At 37.0% G+C, this 18,632-nt stretch overlaps 1 protein-coding gene across 3 annotated transcripts in view; it reads left to right on the forward strand.

Moving 5' to 3' along the window:
- Nucleotides 1–18,632, forward strand: part of UBE2H (ubiquitin conjugating enzyme E2 H) — a 144,623-nt gene that overhangs the window by 95,444 nt on the left and 30,547 nt on the right. The gene's annotated exons all lie outside the window — the stretch shown is intronic.

The raw sequence follows: 18,632 nt of genomic DNA on the forward strand, positions 1-18,632 counted from the left end.
TTCATGACTCTTATTTCCTTGCTAACTCTCTCCTTGGGCATTTTGTACACAGAACTCAAAAGTTGGAAGGGATATCAGAGGCCAAGTGGTACCTAAATATAATTCTCTTTTATAACATCCACACATGGGGATCCAACCTTTCCTTGAAGAAATGAGGGGGGAACCCATTGTTCTGTATTATGAAATCATGTCATGCTTTCCCCAGTTCTGTTGTGTATGAATTCTGTTCTGTTCTACTTCATTACACATGTATACGTTTTTAATGCTCTAACCTCTTCCTTGTTTCTCCTTTCTGTTATCTTTTCATTCCATTTTAACCAAAATTGACCCTAATCAATGCTAATAAGAATAGTATTGGTATTTTACATTTATCAAGAAAAAGGAATGTCATAATTTTAACGTTAAGTTTGACTAGATACAGAAGTAGTGCTAGGAATCTCCAAAATTTTTGAACTTAACAGAAACATGAATTAAGTGTTTAGTAGGTATAAACTACTATGTCTAAAATTAATTTTTAGTGTCTTTACAGAAGTTGCCAAGTATCTATCCTCCATAAATTAAATCTGCCTTCTTACTCAAGCACCAGAATTCAAGATAAATGCATCATTTGTAATAAATTGAATGAAGAATGCTCCCCCCCCCCCCTTATTTATTAAATGGTGTTAGAGTTCTTTGGTAATTTTAAGAGTATGTCTTTTTTTCAACCATCCTAGCAGACTGCCGCAAGACTTCTTAGTCTAGTTCATCCTTTTTTATTAATGACTTGAATAACAATAATGGCATACATTTTGATATTGACATGCAGTTGGTGAGGTCTAGCAAAATACATTGAATGACAGAATTGAGATCCAAAAATATTCCAGCAAACTGTAGGGGTAGGCCAGCAAGATTAAATTTAAAATCCTTAGTGGGCTCAAAAAGTCAGCGACATAAATGCTGAACAAGAGAGATGTGGCTAGAAAATAATCCATGCCAATTACTTGGTGGTTTTGTTAGACTCCGAACTAACTGTGAATCAGCAGTATAATATGGCAGCCAAACAATTTGTTTAGTCCTAGGCTTGGAAATATAATATCCAGAGCAAGGAAAATTATTGTCCCATCATACTTTACCCTGCTCAGTCCACATCAGAAACATGCAGCTGTGGGTACTAGATATCTAAAAAGAAGCATTGATAAACTGAAATGTTTATAGAGAAGACTGGACAAGATGATGAGTGCATTAAAGACCACAAGAAGGAACTGAAGATTTATAACCTGGAGAGAAAAGACTTAATGGAAAGGAGGATAACTGCCTTCAGGAATATGAAGGGTTATTATGTAAAATTTAACCTGTTCTGGACCTAGTAGACAATGGGTGGAACTTCCAAGGAGAGCGATTTCAGGTCAGCATAAGAAAATACTTCTGGAAATTTAAATCCATTCTCAAACAAGTAGGCCCCCTAGGGACCCCGGAATTTCCTATTCTTGGAGAACTTGAGGTAGTTCTCTCAGTAACATTTTGGAAATGATTCATGCTTTTGAGTCAGAGGTTTGACTAGACCTTTCAATTTCAATTCTGAAATTCTGTTCATTCTATTTTTCATCATTAATACACATTATTTTGGTACCATTTTATATTAAATAGATAAATGTTCCCTGGTTATATCTTTTATGCCACTTCTCACATCCAAGTCACCTTTTGATAATATATTACATGTTACTTACATCTACTTTGTGTCTTTCCACAGCCCTTTCTGTCTACAGCAATTTTGATTCTTCAGAAGTTTGTAATGGTTCGTGATTCATAGCCATATAGCATCACTCAGGAAAATACAAAGCTAAATTAGACAAGGTCTCAGACCTTAAGGAACTTAGAATATTTATCACATTGTAGCTATGGGGAAATGTGTTCTGAATTCCAAATAGACTTAAAAATGAAGTTTTGGAACACAGCTGATCTGTGGGCTGCATATACAATAGGGCCCCTGTATTTGTGGAGGATATATTCAAAGACCTATGGATGGCTGAAACCATGCATATAAGCAAACACTTTCTGACCCCATATACACTCTGATTTAATTTATTTAAATTATATTAATTTAATTGGTAAATTAAACATATAGTAAGACATTATCAACATTATAAATAGAGTATTAATAAAGTACAGTGTACATTGTACTACAGTATTATACAATAGTCTCCCCTCATTGTGCCAAGACAACCCCAGCAGATACCTAAAATTGTAGTCAGTACCCAACCCTATACATAAAATTCTTGCTTTAACTTTTAACTTCTGTGTTAACTTTACTGTATAGTACTATGTGCTTTCCCTGCTCTTGCCCCTCAGGTGAGCCCTTCATACCACTTCCTCAACCATATAAATAAGAAAAAATTTTAAAGAAATTATTAAATTATTTAAAATATATTAAATTATTTAAAATATTTTAGGAGCTGACTCATGTCTTGGGCAGACATCTAGCACAGAGAGAGGAAAACTTTGCCCCATTTCACCCATCCAGAAAACTGGTAACTGGATTCAGGGGAAAGGGTGAACTGCTGTAAAGAGGGCCCCCTTATCTGAAGTCTCTTTTTTCTACGGTTTAAATTATCTATGGTCAACCACTGGGAAGGCTCAGAAGTCTGCCTACAAAGCTCAGGAAGTCTACCAGTAGAACCTTTCACTTTTTAATCCCCCACCTTTTTTTGGGGAGGTGTGTGGGAGGCAGTAGAGTTCCCATGGCAGGAGGAAGGAGAGAGCACATATATATGGGGTGGACAGTTGGTTGTTTGTAGCCATGGTTTCAGCCATGTGCAGTAAGTCTTAGAACATATATCTGCTGATACAGGGGTCTTACTGTAGATGTTGAATGTGAAAACCTATATTTTGCTTCTGGATTGTCTGTTTTTCTAGGAAGGCCTTTAATTAAAAATGAATTAGGCCATTGAATGCTACATATTGAATATAAATTAACCTTTGCAAAACTAAGCAAGTGAGGGAAATGGTTCATACTAGGATTCCATGGAACAGAAGACTAATCACAAAACAGCCAAAGGAAATCACATTATTCTTAATAACAAAAACCAGAAGTTGTCCATTTTAAAGCTCAGTTTTAAATAATGAATGGGTGCTGAGGTAAGACAAAAACAGTAACTGTAAGTTAACTAACTGGGGAAATCCTTAAGATTAGGATTTTAATCTGAATTTGGATGAGCGACTTTGTAAACTCTCCCCCCCAACGCCCTTGTGATTGATTGTCACACCTGCTAACTACAAGGTCTTTATTTTGATAATGTTACTGCTACTTGTTATCTTATCATTGAATATAAGAAATGAGGTTATCTTTGAAATGTTATATTCAGAGTGGGCTTTAATCATTTTTGTCATTATAGAATTTTAATTTTAAAATAGAAATCTTACTGACTTTTGAGGAATATACAGTTCGTGAATTTTTTTTTAAAACCCTTAACTTCTGTGTATTGGCTCCTTGGTGGAAGAGTGGTAAGGGTGGGCAATGGGGGTCAAGTGACTTGCCCAGGGTCACACAGCTGGGAAGTGTCTGAGGTCCCCTAGGACCTCCCGCCTCTAGGCCTGGCTCTGAATCCACTGAGCTACCCAGCTGCCCCATGTTCGTGAATTTTTAAATTGTTGGTCAGTGTGGCCAGAAATTGTATCGTTTTGAAAAAGATTTTTGTTTTGTGAGCTGACAAAGCTTAGCTGTAGCACTTAAAAAGCTTACCATCTTACTATTAAGTCTATTGCTATTGCTAGATAAAGCACAGTTCAGATAAACTAGCTGCTTCCTCTAGAAGCAGGAATTTGTCAGTTACTTAGAGGATTAAGCTATTTCACTAAGTAAGCCTTAAGGCATAGACCCAGAGTTAGAAGGAAGAACTATATCACTTTAAGGGAACTGAAAGAAAAAAATGGAAGGCCTTACTGAGCATTTTCCCAAAGAGAGAGTGGTCATTCTGCTTGTACAGTATATATTTGTACAGTATAAGCAGTTTTAGAGATTTGGGGCTAGATTAAAAGCATTGGACGAAAGACCACCTCAAATTTTTGTTTTATGATCAAATAAGTCTTATTTTCAATTACTTTACATCTCATTGTTATCTAGCTAATGAATGTATTGGTAATTGGTAATGAATGTAATTGGAAATCACTTTTAGTGATTTCAATTAATTTAAACTTTCCTTTGTTGTATGAAAGAAAACATGAACATTTGCTATTCCCAGTAAGATTAAGCTGATACTTCAAGAAATATCTTCCTGACTGAATCAGTGTATCTTTTTTATTCAATTGGGGTACTTATTTGAATGTTCAAGGCAAGTAAGCCTACCTTTAGGGTTCCTGGGAATCTTTAACTAGAGCAGTGATTCCCAAAGTGGGCACCACTGTCCCCTGGTGGGAGCTGCAGCAATCCAGGGGGGCGATGATGGCCACAAGTGCATTTGGGGGGCGGTGAATAACTGTAAGGGGGTGGTGATAGTATGTGACGGGGGCACTAAGTAATATTTTTTCTGGAAAGGGGGTGGTAGGCCAAAAAAAAGTAGAGATTGGGTTATATATGATCTCAAAACTCACCTTCAGTGTTATGACAGGTAAAAGACAAAAATATTGACTTAAATTCCAGTGTTTGTTATTGTTTGGGCCACACTGCTATTTATACCGCAGAATACTGGGTGGACCACTCTTTCCTTTTGTGGAGAATTTGTGGGAGAAGATAGACAAGAATTTCAATCATAGGTGGATTGTTCTTTGAAATGGATGGAATACCACTGATAAGATAGACCACAGCTCCATTGAAGTGTTCCAGAAGAAATATGAAGACTTAAAAATTCTAGACCATCAAAATTAATTTAACCATCCAACTATACTAAGGATATTACTTGGACTTTTTTGGGGGTCTAGCTCAAATTTATATGCAGTCATTCCTTGTAGATTCAGTTCCAGGCCACTGCAGTAAAGCAAATATTGCAATAAAATGTTGCATGATTTTTTTTTCCATTTCCCAGTACATATAAAAGTTATACTTACTCTACACTCCAGTCTGTTAAGTATTTAATGATAGTATTTTGTCTTAAAAGATGTAAATATCTTAATTAGAAATGCTTTTTTTGCTAAAAAATGCTGTCATCTGAATGTTCAGTGAATCATAGTCTTTTTGCTGGTATTGATGGCTTCTGATTGATCAGGTTGAAGGTTGAGGTGACTGGCAATTTCTTAAATTAAAAAAACAATGGAGTTGCCTCATCAATTGACTCTTCCTTTGAACAGTTGTTGAGACTGCTGTAGGGTTATTAATTGTCCTAATTTAAATACCATTGTGTCTCAGGGAATAGGGAGGCCTGAGGAGACTGAAGGGAGACTGGGGAATGTTTAGTTGGAGCAATCAGAACATACATAACATTTATCCATTAAATTTGCTGTCTTATATGGGTGCAATTTAGTGTGCCCCAAAACAAATACTATAGAAACATCCAAGATTACTGATCACAGATAATAAAAAAGTTTGAAATTTTTAAGAATTACCAAAATGTGGCAAAGATACGATGTGAGCACATGCTGTCTTGAGTCACCTGGAACATACATAGTAATTGGGCTCTTCCAGTTACCACCATATGAAACAGACAAGCAGTCCAAGTATACTATAGAATATGGAAGGGTCTTTTTTCTTATGTGCCTAGGCTTAAAGTCCCTAGACTTTACTTCCCCCAATTAAAACAGGAGCTCCTCAAGAACACTTTTTCTTTTTTTTTATACTCCCAGTACTTAGTGCATTATAAATAATTAACACAGGCTTTTCACTTATTCTTTTATGATTAAAGAAGAATCAGAGTGATATTCACAGCATTATTGATAAGGAACAAAATTTTTCTTCCATAGTCTGTGTTTCATAAAAGCATAGGAAGGCTCTTAGATGTAATCAGTGCAGAACAAATTTTTAAGGGAAAATGAAATATTATCACATTATAATAACTACTCTTTAAAGTTTGTACAGTACTTGACTAGAGATAATTGGTCTCTATCTTGGTCTCAGTAGATACAGTGCTGACTCTAGAGAAAAGAAGACTCAAGTTCAGATGTGGCTCAGATATTTCCTAAATATGACCCTGAACAAGTTGCTGAACTTCAGTCTGCCTCAGTTTTCTCAGCTGTAAAACGAGGATAACAATAGCACCTTCTTCCCAGAGCTGTTGTAAGGATCAAATGAGATTTTAGGAAAAGTGCTTTTAGTACAGTCCTTGGCACTTAATAAATTTTTGTTTCGTATACATTTCACAACTTCATAATTAATAACCAATTAACCTTTTGTAACTGACAATCTCCTGTTTTTTTTTCTTGGAGTTTAACTGTTTCTGCAGCATCCTTAGGTTGAACATACTCGAAGAATTTTCTTTACTAGATATTTTTGTGTAAGTTAAAAGAAGGTTTGTAAACCATTTATAATTTGACTTTTTGACCCTGCTCTTCTATTGAAACTGCTTTCTTTAAGGTTACCAAGTTACACCCTAGTTTATACACAATCACCATCTTCATTATCTTCATAGCTTGCATTTATATAGTACTTTAAGGGTTATGGAGATATTTTACAAATATCTCATTTTGTCATCCAACAATTCTGAGAAGTAAGTGGCATTGTTATTTTTATTTTACGGATGAGGAGGCTGAGGCAGACATTATCTAAGTGACTTGCTCAGGGTCACACAGTTTTAAAGTATTTGAGGCAGCTTTTGAAATTCAAGTTTTTTTTTTTTTAACCCTTACCTTCCATCTTAGAATCAATACTGTGTATTGGTTTCAAGGCAGAAGAGTGGTAAGGGCTAGGCAATGGGGGTCAAATGACTTGCCCAGGGTCACACAGCTGGGAAGTGTCTGAGGCAAGATTTGAACCTAGGACCTCCTGCCTCTAGACCTGGCTTCCACTGAGCTACCCAGCTGCCCCCCGAACTTCAAATTTTTTGACTCTAGATCAGCATTCTATCTATTGTGCCAACCAGCTTTTATTATCACCTCTTACTTGAACTATTGGGATAGCCTTATTGATCTTACTGTTTTTGGTCTCTTCACTACCCTATCCTTTCTATGCAGCTGCTAAAGAACAGTTTGGAATATTCAAGTATATCGTAAGACGTTAGTCCCACCAAATTGTCAATGATTCTTTATTGCTGTTATTTGGAATGAAATGCGTACCCAGCTTGGCATTTTAAGCCATCTGTAGTCTGAATCTCACTCTCCTTTCCAGACTTACATCATATTTCTCCCTTTAATGCACTCTGCATTCCAGCCAGACTTGCCGACTAGCTCATCTTTGAATTTAATATGCTATCTCCTGTCTCTTTACCATTGCACAAGCTGCACCTCCTGCCTGATTGTACACTCTCTTACTTCTTCCTCCTAAAATCCCTCACTTCCTACAAGATTCAGCTCAAGTGTCACTTCCTTCCCCCCTTAACCCCTAGTTGGTACACTCTTCCCCTACCCTAACCCTCTACTTGTTAATGCTCACTTCATTATTTGTGTTTGCATGTTGTATCCTAGCATCACTAAATTGGAAACTTCTTGAAGGCAGAGACGTCTGTGTCCCAGTCATAGTGCCTTACAAGATGGTAGGCCCTTAATACTATAATTCAGTTGAGAGGGCTAGCTTTTGTAGAATGTGGATTTTTTTTTTAAATGCGGAACATCTGCAGGTGCTTATGGGGATTCAATTCCTCAAAGTAAACTAGTTAGTTTTGTTCTTATCTAGGACTTCCCACTGCACCCTTGCCTTTTGGTCAGGATATGGATTGATCCCTGAAAATCTAGTGGTCCTGATGGGTTAGTTATTTTCTTGTTCAGACAATGCTTCTACCAGGGTACAAGGTTCCCAGCAAGGAAATTTCCCTACCAGTATAGCTCTTCATTGTTCTTGGACTTATTTTCTTAGAGTTTCTTGGAGCGCTGGGAGGTTAAGGGACTTTTCTTCTCAGGGTCACAGAGTCTATAGATGTGAGAAACAAAACTTAAAATGGTCATCCTCACTACAAGGCTGATTGTCTATCCACTATACTGCACTCTCTCTTGAGTTAATAATAATACATAGAAATGGCTATGTATATACTTGAGAAGGGACAAAAAGCCCCTCTTTTCTCTTTTGACCAAAAGATTTGGTGGTGGTTGTTTTTGTAGAAGCGGAAGGCTTCCTACCAGTTATTTCTCTAAATTAAGTTCCCTGCTACTGTTCTAGGGAGCTCATGGTGACATTAGTACCATGTCTTTGTTATATTACCTGTATTTAAGCCAATAAATTATTCCCTTTTTGTCCTTTTGACACCCTGGACTTTACTAACTTGACTCAGCTGCTTTCTCATCGTGGTACTATCCTCAATATCTGGGAACTTCTCACCCTATCCCTCTGCTGTTTATTCTGGTCTTCTTCTGCAATGATGAGTTCCTTCTAGGGCCTCTATTTTTGGGACAGTTCCAGGCCAACTCTTCTTTAGCCTCCTCCCTGCTGAATTTATGATTCTCTGGACTTCACCAACATGTCTTCTTGGATGGGACTTAAGATTTTTCCAGACTTGTCTGCCTTCTCTCAACTCCTTTTTGGGTGTTATGTTTTGAGTCCCTTCATTAAAATGTAAGCTCCCTAAGAAGCAAGGACTGTCTTTTTTTTTTCTTGTGTTTTTATTTTTGGCACAGAGTAAACATTGAATGCTTCTCAGTTGGTTCTGTCTTGTCTTTGTAAGCCTAATGAGACAATCTAAGCTAGTACTCTTGTAATAATTGTAATAATTATTTTTCTGAAAGAAAGAAGTTTAATGATATCTGCCACTGGAACTAGAAAGTTCTAGGCCAAAAACTAAATGTTTAGATAAACAAGTAAGTCACCTTTCGCCTTGTCAGTAAACTAGTATGATTCAGAATTATCTTGTTATAGGACAATAATGCCTTATTTCAAATACAGAATGTCATTGTGATTTACTATTTTTATATACTTTTGAGACCTGCAAATGGAATTCTTTTTCTTAACAGTTGCAATGCAAAAACAGTAATTTTCTCAACCATTCACAAATCATAGGTCTATTTTATTTTTTGCATTATAAGTTTAGTTTTGTTTTTAGTATGTGGCCTAATTATAATGAAATTTGATTATTTTTAATTTCCCAAGTCATTTGTCTGGTCTGTCCCTTTGCAATTCACCTCATTATTATTCTGAAGTTGCTGCCTTTTAACATGAAAGTAATTAATCCTTGTATTTAATCCAGAAGCAAGTTTCATCATTAAAAATGTTCTCTACTTTTTTTAGACTATTTTACTCCTCAAATGAAATGAAACAAAAGTTAAAGACTTAAGACTTCTTTGTGTGTGCCGTACCATCTATTTGTGAATCCAGTCTCTGGAGTTACTCTGGAGCTCACTGCTTTATATCAGACCTCCCCCTGGGATTAGGCATGGGGACAGATTGAAATGTATAAGTTGTTTTTGCTGAGACTTGGCCTGTTTTTATTCACCTACTGTAACAGTTTGCTAAGAACTTTTAGTCAAGTGATTTTTCACCATAAGTGAAACAAATGCATCTGTTTGAACAAATAGTTCAAATAAGTCTGTGTTGGTTTTCCAGTTTATGAGAATATTGCACTTTTATACTTTTCTTCCATCCAGCAATTGTTATTCATCATTCAGTCTTCGCCCAAAACATGAAGAACAGAGGTGGCTTTAAAAGTCAGCTTTTTCCTTCTTTATTCTTTTTTTTTTTTTTGTAATTATTAAACCTGTGCCCCCCAAAAATTTTTTTTCAAAAAGTTCTGGATTTTCACTTCCAAGGCAGACTACCTATAAGAGCTAAGCAATTGGAGTTAAGTGACTTGCCTAGGGTCATACTGCTAGGAAGTGTCTGAGGGCAGATTTGAACCTAGGACCCCCAGCTGCCCCCTGTTGAATTGTTTTCTTCTGAAAACTTTAACAACTAAAGTAATCCTTTCATAAAACTACATCAAGATTTCTTAAATCCAATGCCCTTAGGTCCTCTGTTAAGTTAGGGGAACCATCCTAGTGTCCTTCAAATCATACAGCAGCTGGTTTAAGTATCCCAGCTATGAGTAAAACTGGCCCTTGGGCAAAGAATTCATAGGAAAATGTTAGTGTAAATGAGAACCATATTTTTCTTGTGGTTGAAATGTGTTAATTTGCATTATAGAATAATTACCATTTACTTAATAAGTGATTTAGATTAGCTTACTCAGTGAATGACTGATGGGCAATGATTTTCTTGGCACCTTTAATTTTCTGACTTTCTAAGACACACAGCCTCCCTGAACATCCTTTCTATCACTGTGTGTACTTTCACTCATTTCTCCACTTCATATTCTTCTCCTTCCTCTTCTTTCTACTTATTGGTTGTAGTTGGGAAGTTAGAATATTTTTTGCTCCCCATTGCTACTCTGTACCACTATCACTCAGTAACCTCTTTTTTTCCTGAGGTTCATTCCATCCATATCTCATACAGTTAAGATTCTAGTAGCTGTTGTTTATTGACCTTCTTTCCACAATAAGCTCTGTTCCTGGCCACCCCCTGTCAACACAGTTTCCCTCCTTGATTTTTCCAGCACTTTCACTTATAATTTGAATTCACTGTTTGTGATGGAGGTATTGAATAGTTCCTTGCCCCTCACTCTGACTTCAGGCTCTTCCCTCCACCTCCATGGATCAGAAACCTCTCCTTTGAGGTTCATATTTCTCACCTAATTGATTCCAGGAGCTATTGAATCCTCACCTTCTGGACAACACCCCTTCCTTAGTAAATTCAGTGTCTGATTCACAGTCTTTAGTTCTTCCCTAATTCCTGTCCTCCTACTAAGGGACTTCAGCATGCACAATAATACTGTCCCAAACAGCCTTACCTCTAATTTCCTTATCTTATTCCTTTCCCTGACTTCTTCCACCTTGCCTCAGAATGGTGATCTTAACATTGCCCATAATATTCTACTTTCATATTGAGGAACTCTGAAATGTCCATTTCTGAAATAGTCCATTGCCATTGCACCTCTGCCTTTGCCATGCTCACAACCCAAAGCCCTCTTCATTGTGCTCATCATAACCTTCTATCTCTCAGTTCTATCCCAGAACTTCCTCTCAACTCTGTAAACTCCTCTCTTCCCCATCTTCTTCTCTGAGTCCCTTGCTTCCTTCTCCAGATTACTGTTCTTGCCTTGCCAATCCTCCACCTTGGATTTACTCCTACTGCCTTCACTCCTACTCACCTAGAGAAAATCATGAAACTGTGCTGTCCATTACAAATTAATGTTGCATAATTTCAATGGGTCCTTACTGCATCAAGATAATCCTTTTACACCAACCTACTCAATTCACAACCCCACTCACCATTTTATCTCTTCTAGAGCTCTTTATCCCTTTTCATAACCCCATGGCTGTCTTGCATCTCACTGGAAAAAAAATCAGCCTTTTGTCGAGACCTTCTTTTAATCCTCTTCTCAGACCATATCACCCTTCTGCTATTCTCTTCTTCAACCCTGTCTCACAGAAAGAGGTGGCAAGATAAGTCATTTTACCCACACAGGTGATCCCATTCCATCACATCTTCAGCAAATGGTCACTTCTGTGATCACCACTGGCCTATTTCAGTCCTTGCTTATTTGTTGTTTCCCTCTGCCTACAAACATCCTGTTTCTCCCTCCTGTCCTTAGAAACCCCTCACTTGATCTGCCTCTCCTCTCTTTTCTTTGTAGCTAAACTTTGTGGCCCTCTATATTCAGGGCCTCCACTTCCTTTTACTCTTCTCTTAACTCTTTAGAATCTGACTTCCCATCCTTGTCATTCAACTGAAACTCCCTTCTCCCAAATTACCAGTGTTGGCTTAATTTCCCAAGGTATAGTTCTTGACTTCTCTGCAGCCTTTGACACTGTTGGTCCTATCTATTCTCTCTGGGTTTCTGTGACACTGTTCTCTTTTATTTTTCTTTTACTGCTCCTTCTTACTCTCCTTTGTTGGATCATTATCTGTCATCACTTCTCCACATACCGATGGGTGCTCTATAGTGCTCCCTCCTGCACCTTCTTTTCTCTCTCTTTACTAATTTACTTGGGGATCTCTTTAATTTTCTTTTCCTCTTTTTTAAACCCTTCCATTCCATCTTAGAATCAATTTTGTGTATTGGTTCCAAGGCAGAAAAGCAGAGTAAGAGTTAGGCAATGGGAGTTAAGTGACTTGTCCAAAGTTAGACATAGCTGGGAAGTACCAGAGGCCATATTTGAACATAGGACCTCCTGATACCCATTCATTTTCTATGGCCATTTTCAAGTGCCAACTACATATTGGACATCTAGAACTGGATACCTTGTAGAAATCTGAACTTCAGAGATTTTGAAATCATATTTTCCTGACTCCAGGCCTAGCTTTCTATCCATTTTGCCACCTATTATTGTTGAGGGCAGCTCTGTTCTCCCCGTTGCCCAACCTTTTCTGCTCTTGTCCCCATTCTCTTTTTCATTTTCCATTTTCAGTTACTTTCGAAGAACTGTTGATTTTTGCTTTCCTACCATCTCTCATACACACCCTTCTCTTCTCTAACACTGCAACTATCTTGGTGCAGGCCCTCATCACCTCTCCCCACACTTTGGTCTGTCTTCCCTTGAGCTGTTAAAGCATCCTTCCTAAGTCCACTCTTGTCCACTTAACCATTAAACTAGTGAAAGATGCCTTTCACTTCCTCAGTTTGGCTTTCAAAGCCTGTCTTCTTATTCCTTAACATTGCCCCCTCCCTATACTCTTTTAGTAGCACTAGCATCTTTACTGTTCCTTGCATAGGGCATTCCATTTCCTAACACCCACCATTTTCATGGAGGGGAACTTCCCTCAATCCTCAGCCTTGCCTTCTGGCTTCTTCTAAAGCCCAACTTCCACCTTTTTTAGAATCCTTTCCGGATTCCTTCTTGATGCCAGTCCCTTCCCTCTGGTGATTATCTGTTGATTTATTTATGTGCTTAGGTGGATTCATGTTGTCATTAGGTTTTGAAAGTAGGGACTGCCTTTTGCTTTTGTTTGTATCCCCAATACTCAGCATTCTAACTGGCACATAAGTAGGTCCTTATTAAATGTTTATTAACTGACCTGACTCCTCTGACTCCTCAGGCTTGTTAATTGAGAGTTCTTTTGATAGGCAAATGTTAAGGATTAGGGAAAAGAAATTTAAAAAAAAAACACCTCATATTCCATTACTTTAAGTAAAATTAAGACCTGCCTTTCTAAATGATTTGCATTTTGGATCAACTAGTCTCTAGTTAGATGTTAATGTTTTGCACATACTCATGTAAATATAACAATTACAGAGGTGGTGATTCTGGGTTTGAATCTTGCCTCAGGCACTTACTGCCTGGACAGTCACCTATATGTAAATTGGACTTCGTAATATTTGGATTATGAACAGGATTGTTGTGAGGAGTGCTTTGTAAAATCTTTACATGTGGTGAAAAGTCCATTGGTAGTCCATTACCCTAGATAAAGTCCATTATCCTGCATAAATAAATACCTTTGGGGAATCATGTGTTTTATACTCCACCAAAATATAGCATAATTTAGAGGTTTGCCAAAACATACCTAGCAAATGTGAGAAATGTATCTAGTAAATGCAATTTCTATTTATGTCTTCAAAGATATAATAGGGTTAAGCCATTCCTATGTTATGTGACTGTAGTAGTTCAAGTTGCTTCCATTCCTGTTAAAATGTTAGGAAATACACAAAGGTCTTGCTTCTGCTCATGGGTCTAATATTATCTTCCATTTCTTCAGCTAAAAACATGGAATTGAATCAGTGGCCTACTACTATCCAAGATGAATCCTTGGTAGTCAGAAAGAGATTCTGGGATGGCTCCTTCCTTACTCTTGATTCATTGTCCCTCCACTTAATATAACACATTTAGATAACATTTGGAAAATATTCAAAATATCTGATTTTAATTTTACATTAGGTTTTTGAGTCAGTTCAAATCTTTCAACTGCATACCGCAAACATTACATTTTCTGTTTACTATGGAGTTTGGTCATTTTCCCTTTCTTTGTTTAGGAGTCATTTCTGTTATTTTAACTGAAGAAAGTATTGACACACTTTTGCTTTTTGATACCAAGTCTACATTTACAGGAATTTAGAGGGAAAAGTTTGCCAGACTCTGATGCAAGACACCGATGAAAGAGAACAATTTTTAAATCAGTCTGTACTGTTTTGAAAATGTGTAGGCAATCCTTTTAAAAACATCTGTTTCCTTCAAATATAATTTTGAAAGCCTCAGGACTCCTGTGGGAAATAGTTTCCTAAAATGGTGTCTTAAGTTGCTAACATTTTATTTCCCTTGATTGATCTAGGCTGCCATCCAAATTTTTTAAAAAACATTTATTAATATTTATTTTTTAGAAAAGTTAACATGGTTACATAATTCATGCTCTTCCCCTGAGTTCCCTGCCCCCACCATGGCTGATGTGCATTTCCACTGGTTTTAACATGTGTCATTGATCAAGACCTATTTCCAAATTGTTGATAGTTGCATTGGTGTGGTCTTTCTCATAAGTCCCTCAGAATTGTCCTGGGTCATTGCATTGCTGCTAGTACAGAAGTCCATTACATTTTGCCACAGTGTATTGGTCTCTGTGTACAATGTTCTTCTGGCTCTGCTCCTTTCACTCTGCATCAATTCCTGGAGGTCTTTCCAGTTCACATGGAATTCCTCCAGTTTATTATTCCTTTGAGCACAATAGTATTCCATCACTAGCATATACCACAATTTGTTCAGCCATTCCCCAATTGAAGGGCATACCCTCATTTTCCAGTTTTTTGCCACCACAAAAAGTGCGGCTATAAAGTATGCAAGTCTGTTTATCTATGATCTCTTTTATAGCCCTTTGAGCATAGTTCCAAATTGCCATCCAGAATGGTTGGATCATTTCACAACTCCACCAGCAATGCATTAATGAGTGACAGGCATTTTTAATTTGGAGTCTACCAGCAGATTTTCAGGGGATATGGAAACTTAGATGAGAAAAATAGTATCTTTATTTTCGTTAACATGCAATTGAAATTTAGCATTTCCTTCAATTATAAATGCAGACAACAAATCATTATTCTGAGGAAGGGGTCCATAGATTTTACTGGTCTACCAGTGGGTGGGGGATGGAGTGACTCATGTACATAAAAGATAGTGTCATAGTCTAGGAGAAACAGTCTTAATTGTTCTTCATTTGTCACTGTTACCCCGAGAAAAATATCTTTGAATTACCACACCTCAGCTAAATTAGTCAATAAGGGATCTCATTTGCTGATTTTTCTTAGAAGTGAACTTACATTGTTAAAGCCATATTAAAAAAGTACTTTTGAATTGTTGAGGTAATTTGTTGTTGTTAGTGAGTCTTCATGATCTCATGGCCCATAATGTCAATGGGATTTTCTTGGCAAAGATACTAAAGTGGTTTGCCATTTACTTTTCCAGAGGATTAAGACAGACAGATTTAGTGACTTGTCCAGTCACACAGTAAGTATCTGAGTCTTTCTGACTCCAGGCCAAGGCTGTATCTACTGAGCCACTTAGCTGTCTCCTTGAGATCATTTAACATATTTTTAAAAGTCAAATTTTGGAAGAGATATCTTTTATCTCATTATTTGATAAGTGAATATTAAATCATACACTACTGAGCACAATTAAAGCCTTTTGTTTGTATGTTTTTAAGCAGAGAATTGTGCTTTTGATTTTGTTTAGTAATTGAGCAAAACAGTAAGCTTTGTGAATAGGAGCATTGTGGTAGGTGCTGGGAGAAAATGAAGTTTATATAAGACACAAGACCTTGACCCTCAGAAAGTTCATAACTAGAATGCACAGTATTATCCAAGTGCATCAGAATTGTAATGTAAAGTATATTAGGTGAGGTCTGAGCCAGGAAGGCCAAGCAAGCAAGAGTGGGGTGTGTGTGTGTGTGTGTGTGTGTGTGTAATAAAAAATGGTTGATAATAAATGTGGCAAGACTTGAGATGACTAGGTGGCAGTTGAAAATATGTACTCATAGTGCTTTTCAGTAGCTATTATTAGTGTATATATTCTTGAATTAGTATGTATTTTTGATGACAAGACTTACCTACTTGAATTCCTCTCTTTATTGGCTAAGCATTCTCCCTCCTCTCTTAAACTTATAATTAGGCAATCAGCACTAATTTATTAAGCAATTACTGTATGCTGGGTACTGTGCTAAGTTCTGGAGATGCAAAGAAAAGCAAAAGATAGTTTGTTGAGACTATATAATTAACTTTCTTTCCCCTTCTCTCTCCCCCCTCTTCTTTCTCCCTCTCCCTTCCCCTATGCCCCTTATATATACATAAATAAAACCATATATAACTATAATATACACATATACATATGGTATAGAGAATCAGTGGAAAGCAATCTAAAATTAATAGCTGAAGGACCAATAAAGACATCCTGCTGAAGGTGAGCTTTGAGCCAGAAGTTGGGGGGGGGGAGGCATTTCAGGCTTAGGGGCAGCCATTACCAAAGTGAGAAGATTATAACTGAGGCAGCACGTGGAGGAGCTACAAGTAGATCAGTGTAGCTTGACTGTAGCCTACTGCAAGGGGGTGGGGGTGGGGTAGTGTGGCAGGAAAGTAAAAGTATCAGAGGACTAGAAAGGTAGGAAGGAGCATGGTTATCAAATTTCCCTAATCTTTAAGGAGAAAAAAAAGATTCAAAGTTTTAAACTCTTAATAACAAAGCTGAAATACTTGATAAGAAAGAAAATTCATCATCAGTCCTAATTTAGTAAATATCTGTTGCTTAGTTAGGTAGAAACATTTCCTTTTTTAGATAGCTGCATTGACTATTAAACCAAAAGTTTCATGAGCAGTAGGAGATACCTTTGCAAGTTCTAGGTCACATTTTAAAGAATGCATTGAATGCTCAATAAGTAAGAGGTAATGAAAAGTTATGATTCTGTGTATATAAAAAGTGAAAAATAGCATGCTGAATAGGGTGTCTTAGTCAGGAAAACCTGGGTTCAAGTCTTTGCAACCCTGGTTGAGTATTCTGACTTCTAAATGGTGGAAACAACTCTTTAATACAAAGTTGAATAGCTGTTTCAGATTTGCCTTAGTATAAAGGGTTTTCTCACAATAAATTAATGGCTAAAACCCCTCGTGTGTGCGCCCGGCGCCCCCGTCCCTCCACTCCCCCTCCCCCCCCCCCCCAATCACTTTACAAACAGATGCCATTTTTCTGCTACAAAAGTAAATATATATTTTGGGTGAGGAAAGACTTCCCACGGGGATATAGGCTTGAAAGAAGTTATGGCATCTTAAGAGTGCACTGCAAGCATAGAAGTCTTTATATGCAAGAAAGCAACACAAAGAGAAAAAGGAAGAAATACAAGAATGAAAGGAGACCTTAGGAATGTTCAGAAAAGACAGATTGAAGTTGGATGTTGTAAGTAGGGTAATGATTTTAAACTTTTGAAGGTAATAAAAAGATATAGCTATATTGAAATTGAGAGCACTATTAAACTAACAACAGATTTGACATATGGTCTGATTTGCTTTAAAAATACTCTAATTTGATCATAACCAAAGACAAATCAGTTGAGGAAAAACAAGACTAGTTTTAGTTGAATAAAAAATATTTCTTGTATTAAGAGTATTGTGCATATCAATTCTAAGGTAAGGGTTTTTATTTTTTAAAAAAATTGTTTGTTTCTGAGCACCATATTTTAGGGAAGACATTGACAAGTTGGACAGAGTGCCAACAAGACAACAGTCAGGATTCTAAAGGCACAGAAGACCTTGCCCTACAAAGATCAGTTGGTGGAACTAGGGATGTTTAGCCAGGAGAAAAAAATATTTACTAGGAAGGGAATATGTGGTAGCTATCTGGAAATCTTTGAAGACTTGCCTCATGGAAAAGAGATTATATTTATTCTGCTTCTAACACCCTCTTCTCCCACTAGGAACAATTGGTGGAAGTTTCAGAGAGGCATATTTTGGCGTATGAAGGTCTTCACAATTTGGCTCTCAACTACTATTTCTGACTTTTCCCTTTATACCTTGTGTTTTAGTGAAACTAGTCTTTTTGATATTTCCTGAACTCAGCATTCCATTTTTGCTTCCATGCCTGCAATGCACTTTTGAACTAACTTATTTTATCCTGTGGGAAGTGTTTCTAGATCTTATTAATTGTTAGTGATCTCTCCCTTCTCAAATTATCATATATTTCCTATAGATGTGTATCTCCCTGAGTAGGATGTTAGGTCCTTGAAGGCTGGGAGTATTGTTCTATCTTTTCATCCTCAATATTGCTATGTATGTAGGAGGCCTTTAATAATTGGTGATGCAAGAACTTACTAACAAATCATTATCCTCAAGTATAATGGTTTGTTTCAGAAGATAGTGGGGTTTCCTCTTGGTGGTGATTTTCAGGTTAGCTGACTACTAATCTTGAATAGTATAAGAAGGAAGGGAAGATACTCTTTAGACATGAGTTTGGCTTCATGGGCCCACTAACTCTGACATTGTCATTTTCTGTTGAATGCTTGCTAATACAGGAGTATATGATAGAACTGTTCAGAACCATATTAGGTATTCCCAGACTTATTTTTATGAGGGAAAATATTTAACTTTTTGAGC

This window comes from Gracilinanus agilis, chromosome 5, assembly GCF_016433145.1.
Source record: "Gracilinanus agilis isolate LMUSP501 chromosome 5, AgileGrace, whole genome shotgun sequence".
Classification (NCBI taxonomy): domain Eukaryota; kingdom Metazoa; phylum Chordata; class Mammalia; order Didelphimorphia; family Didelphidae; genus Gracilinanus; species Gracilinanus agilis.